This window comes from Chrysochloris asiatica, unplaced genomic scaffold, assembly GCF_000296735.1.
Source record: "Chrysochloris asiatica unplaced genomic scaffold, ChrAsi1.0 scaffold00001, whole genome shotgun sequence".
Taxonomy (NCBI): Eukaryota; Metazoa; Chordata; class Mammalia; order Afrosoricida; family Chrysochloridae; genus Chrysochloris; species Chrysochloris asiatica.
The window spans coordinates 54,659,081-54,665,551 of NW_006408519.1; the positions used below are offsets into that span (position 1 = coordinate 54,659,081).

General features: G+C 39.8%; 1 pseudogene; it reads left to right on the plus strand.

Moving 5' to 3' along the window:
• The first annotated feature begins 2,735 nt into the window (after positions 1-2,735).
• Positions 2,736-3,047, plus strand: LOC102835847 (annotated as a pseudogene).
• The last annotated feature ends 3,424 nt before the right edge of the window (positions 3,048-6,471 follow it).

The following is a 6,471-nucleotide window of genomic DNA, read 5'->3' on the forward strand; positions in this document are numbered from 1 at the left end:
CAACCCAATACTCTGAGGAAATTAGTATGTTCCTTCATATGAAGAATGTTTATTCTAGTTGGGACTTTGAGCATCTGCATTCATAAACACATTCCAATCAGAACAAAGCATCAAAATTGAAGTAATTTACATCAGTTCATAGTATCACACATTTCTCTCTTCGCCAATTCAGATTCTGGTCAATACAGCCCTAGCCATCCTCGAATGGGTACCTCAACTGTATACCAACTTCAAGGTTGGAAGTCCATACGCACTTCCTTATATTGCAAACCAGGTGGCCCCTATACTCTCTCTCAGTCCTAGCTCCCATGGACTAAGTCAGTGTCTGTAGGCTCAGGACTCCACACAACTCCCTAAACATCAGATCATTCAGCCCTTCTTCTGTCTTGCAACTTGTATTTTTATTGGTGCAAACTTCTCCACTTCCACTCATCTAGTTTACCCAGGTGGTCACTAGCGAGCATATCAAGCTGTCCCGTCACCAGGTCCCTTTTGCTTTCAGTCCTAGAGTGGGGATTCATCTGATGGGCACAGACTTTCCTGTCTTGATGCATCCAACAGCAAACTGATTGCTTGAAATTCAAAATACCAGACGTTTTTCTCTCTCCAGGTCTTGCCATTAAATACAAACATCCTGTTATCTCAGCAGTTCTGCATGGGGCTCTGGTTTCCTCCTAAGCACCTTCTGTATATAACCTACTGGCTTAAAATAAAGCCTGTTCCTTCTGGGCATTTCCTAACTCCTCTTTTAGCATATTTAATCAATTATAGGCTGAAGGAGGACTTACAGGCTCTCTTTAATCAAGATACCCAATAACCATTTCCATCACACATCTGCATATGGCTTCAGGTCTCTGGCTGGCAGGGTAGATAAACTAGGCACTGACCCTCTACTCATCATCTTATTTAACCAGCCAGACTTTTGTCTCAGGTGACTCTACTAGTAGCATTATTTCTCTTACATTTCTTTTAACAATTACAGTTAACCATCACTAAAGTCAACTTCTAAAAATCAAAAGTTTCACTTTCCATGCCCCTTAATTCTTTATCTTATAAACTACTGCTTTCATGAGTTTGGAACCATTGCAATGAACCACAGTTCAGATACCAAACTGTAAAAAATTAGTCACCAACCATTCTTCCCACAGCCCTCCCTACTCAACTGGGTTCAATAATTGCAGTGGCCACACTGAACTCAAACATGATGCTCACAGTTATGGGATTTCTTGGGGGGAGGTTTGCAGGTTATAATTCAGGATCAGACATGTTCTGGGTATAGTCCTTCCAGTCAGGACAACCTTTCCTCAGCTGTGCCTACCAGCAGACCTCTCTCTACCTGGTAAATATAATAAAGTTCTTTTAGTACTACTGGAAAGTATTCACATGACAAATCACTGTTCCATAAGTCCCAACCTGAAGGCACTCTACTGTGGCTTTACTGTCAGCAAACCTAATCCCCCACCAATGACATGTTTGGAGGCACCCCACTCTGCAACATGATTCCTGCCCAAAGTCACTCAATTTTATTGTCTGTGTAGGCTGGGAAGCCCACCATTCTGTCTTCTGCTCTGACTCTAGCTCTTGGTTCTGCTGTTGTATAGATCGGCTATACTCCTCTGATAGTTCTCTGGTGTGATAACTTCCTGTCTCCGAGTTAAGGAAGTACAATGCACAGGGATCTCAGGGTCCAGTGAGTGTGCTCTACTCCTGGCTCTTCTTCCTTAATAGTAGTGAGATTCCTTGCTTCTCCCTTTGAGATGGTTCATTTTAAACCCTAGTTAGAGTTGCTAAGTTTTTACAATTACCATGAACTTTGTTAACAATTGCAATTGCATCTTATTGTACTATTAACATCTTCCACCTTTTTTTACTCAGAAATATCAGGAAAAAGTTTTTGGCAGGTGTTACAAGAACAATGAGTGCAAGAGTCATATGAAGTAGTCCACTGTACTATGATCACTATTATACAATTAGATAAGCGGATGTTGTTGTTAAGTGCTGTTGAGTAGGTTCTGACTCATAGCCATCCTGTATAGGGTTTCTGAGGAGCAGCTAGTGAGTTTGAACTACCAGCCTTGTGGTTAGCAGTCCAGTGCTTATCTACAACACTATACAAAGTGCCATATCAGTGGATATAATGGATATTTTCAGAGAAATGTTGTATTTCTTCACCTGTTTAAGCACCAAGTCTTATCAAGCCAAGTCGTTCTATTACCATAGACACTGAAACTGTGTTGATAAAAACTGACAGTGTGCTTAGCATGTAACATGTGTTCAGCAAGTACTTGCTGACCATGGACTCTTGACTGACTGGTGACATGCACAAATTAAACCAGAAACTGCTGAAATCCTGAGACTTATGACTGAAACTTATGAGATAAAAGAGCTAAATCGAAAACTTCAAAGAGCAGCTTGAGAAGATGAAGTCAAATATTATAGTAAAATGTGCAAAAACTTGGACTTAAAAAACTAGAGGGGAAGAACAAGCTCAGCATTTCTCAAATTGAAAGAATTTCAGAAAAAATTCAAGCCAGAATGTTTTATATTGAAGGATTCTATGGACAAAATATTAAATGATGCAGAAAGCATCAAAAGAAAATGGAAGGAATACACAGACTGTGCCAAAAATAAATGGTCAGTGTTCACACATTTCAAGACATAGCATATGATCAAGAACCAATGATAGTGGGGGGCCAGGTCCCGTGAGTCCCTGGTAATGGCAACGCTCTTGTTCCATGGGACCAAGCCATGTAGGCCAGGCCACAGACAACAGGTGGCCTGTATTTTGCACCTTAGTGCATATCTATGCTCTTGATGTCACATTTCCAGTGACTTTTGTGGTTGGTGCTGTGAGCTAACACCTGGAATGGTTCATCTGTGGAAAGGCTTCCCAGCCTGTCAAAAAGAAGAGCATCTCTGAGCGACAAGAAGACTGAAAACTGGATGAGTTTCTAGGCAAGGACCACACCCAGGTGGTGAGCCTTAAGGACAAGCTAGAATTTGCCCTGAAAACTATCTGGAACAGAAACTGCCCAGAGAAGAGTTAATGGAGGAAACAGGGCCTTATGGGTCCTTCCATGGGTCGCAGCTGGCCCTGCCAACATGTCGACTCAGCCCTCAGGTTTGCTTTGTTGTTGTTTGTTCTGGCCTTTCCCATACCATACACCCACACACATACTGCTGGATCTTCTGGGGCCAGGCAGACCCACCAGCAGCTGAGGGGCCAATGAAGAGGAAGAGTCATGTGGGTTCTAGCTTGAAGGCTGCATCTGTTGTGTGGTGGCCACAGCTGCTCAAGCTTCTGAGCTTATGGATGCACGGCTGGCAGGAGGTGGGGAACCATCACTGTGTTATCGATGACTGTTAGGACATTTTAAATAGTAGCGGCTGGGATTGGGTGTTACCTTTAGAAGGGATACCTACAGCTCTAATTTGGTTTGCACTGGGAAGACTTCGAAAACCCCCCTGGTTCCCTTCACTAGTTAGCTTTTTCCTTTATGCTTATTCTTCCTGAAATCCTGTCCTCTCAGCTCAGGAATGGAATTCCTTGGGAGAAGGAAAGCATTGTTTTCTGTTCAAGTTCATTCATCCTAGGACAGGGAAGAATGTCTGCCTGGTGAATTTGCTTAAAAAACAACCACACCTGTGTCATCATTGTTCAGTGCAAAACTTGATTAAACTGGCATCTGAGAACAACAACAACCAAAAAAAAAAAAAAATGAAGAAAGAAGCCCAAGGTGCTTTGAAGGTGTTAGCAAAGAACAAGGCTCTGGGACTTGATGGAATACAAATTGAAATCTTTTAACAAAGTGATGAAGCACTGGAGGCACTCACTCATCTATGCCAAGAAATTTGGACAACTACCTAACCAACTGACTGGAAGAGATCCATATGTATTCCCATTCCAAATAGAGGTGTCCCAATGAATACAGAAATTATTGGACAATATCATTAATATCCCACGGAAGCAAAATTTTGTTTAAGATAATTCAAAAACTGCAGTGGAGGCAGAGATGATGATATGGAAAGATAGAGTAGCTGAGAACTCTAGACTCATGGAAAGAGTAAGGTTGTGTGCTGGTACCTAGGAGGTAGGCTTGCAGAATGTGCCCTTTGGTTGTTTAAATGACCATATATTCCTGAGTGTTTTTGTGTACATCCAAAAAAAAACCAAACAAACAAACCACAAAGCCAGAGATAGAAGCAAATGCTGTTAAATGGTGATGCACAGAGGGGGCTGTAATCATTGCAATGAAATGAAATATGATAGGATGAATATAAAACTGATGTTCTCTCATGCAAACTATCACTCAATTAACAAAACAAACATCAAAAACAAAAAAGGCTGGCACCATATATTGACAGAGAACTTTCAGAGGTTCAAGCTGGATTCAGAAGAGGATGTGGAATGAGGGACATCACTGATGCTACCAGATGGATCTTGGCTGAAACAGAGAATACCAGAATGATGTTTTTCTGTGCTTTATTAATTATGCAAAGGCTTTCAATTGTGTATGGACAGCATTGTGGTGAATAACTATTCTGGAGAATAAGTATTGTGCTCATGCGTAATATGTATATGGACCAAAAGACATTTGTTCAAACAGAACAAGGGAACATTGAGTGGTGTAAAATTAGGAAAGGTGTGTTCTAGCATTGTATTCTTTCACCATACTTATTCAACCTGTATGCTGACCAAATAATGCGAGAACCTGGAATATATGAAGAAAAATGTGATATCCAGATAGAAGGAAGACTCAGTAACAGCCTGTGATATGCAGATGATACAACCTTGTGTGTTGAAAGTGAAGAGGACTTCAGTTTGAGTTGCACCTGAATGTAAAGAAAACAAAAATTCTCACTGATGGACCAGTAAATAACATCCATATAAAAGGAGACAGAATGGGAGTTGTCAAACTTTAGATCAATGATCAGCACTCACAGAAGCAGCAGTGAAGAAACTGATGATGTATTGCATTGGGCAAATCTGTTGCACAAGACCTCTTTAAAGTGTTGAAGAGCAAAGATGTCATTTTAACGATTAAGGTGCACCTGACCCAAGCTATGGTATTACCTATAACCTCATTGAAATTTGGGCAGTGAATAAGAAAGACCATAGAATTGATGGATTTGAGGTCTTGTGTTGGAGGAGAATATTAAAAGTACCATGGACCACCAAAAGAACTGTGTTGGAAGAAGTACAGCCAGAATGTTCCCTGGAAGCCAGCATAGCCATACTTTGTCTTTCTTAGTTCGGATGTATCATCAGTATAGACCAGTCTCTGGAGAAGGATATATGTTTGTTAAAATGGAGGGTCAGAGAAAGAGAGGAAAAGCCCCAATGAGATGCACTGCAACAGTGACAACAGTGATTACCTCAAATGCACAACAATTGAGAGGTTAGCACAGAACTGGGCAGTGTTTTGTTCTATTGTGCATAGGGTCACTATGAGTCAGTACCAACTCCATGGCACCTAGCAACAATAACTACTAAAACTAATCTCTTCTTTCACCATGGCTGGAAACGGAGAAAATGAAAAAGATTGAGGAGGTGGTAGTGTTATTCCATCATGAGAGTGCAAATTTCGAGATAAATCTTTGCAACTAGCTACCTATATTCCTTTTGGAAACACCAGAAGTTTCAAAGAAGGTGACAACAACTGCAACTTCTTTATTTAGGGTGATTTTAATATTTTGTGAGACAGTACCAAAATCTAGAAAAATAAATTTATAAATAAAAATAATATTAAGGTACTTTAAGAACTACTCTATAAAATCTAATAGTTTTAATACAATTTCATAATTCACCAGTTAATTTGTCTATTTCTCAAATGTATATGAATTTGAGGCAATAATACATTATTTACTGTTGTATTCTTCTTTTAAGTCTGATGATAAGGAACTGGTAGCAAGGAAATTTTTTCTCATGTAAGATGTAAGAACAGATTAAGAAACAAGTATATTTACAGGTGGAATGAATGCAAATTATCTGAAGCAAATGGAATTTTTATTACCTCAATACATTGTTTAATTTAAATATATATATATATATATATATATATATATATATCTCCAATGATGCAGCGCTGAATGCAATTACTTACCTATGTCAAACAACTTGGCCAACTAACTTGAAGAGATCCATATTTGTACTGATTCCAAAGAAAGGTGACCCAATGGAATATGGAAAGCACTGAACAATATTATTAATATTGTTGTTGTTAAGTGCAATCGAGTTGCTTCCGACCCTTAGCGACCCTGTACAGGGTTTCAGAGGCTGTAAATATTTACGGGAGCAGAAAACCTCATCTTTCTCCCGTGGAGTGGCTGGTAGTTTCAAACAGCTGACCTTGTGGTTTGCAGCCCGATTCGTAACCACTACGCTACCAGAGTTCATGCAAATAATATTTTGCTGAAGATAATTAAAAAACAGTTATAGCTATACATCTACAGTGAACTGCCAGAAATTCA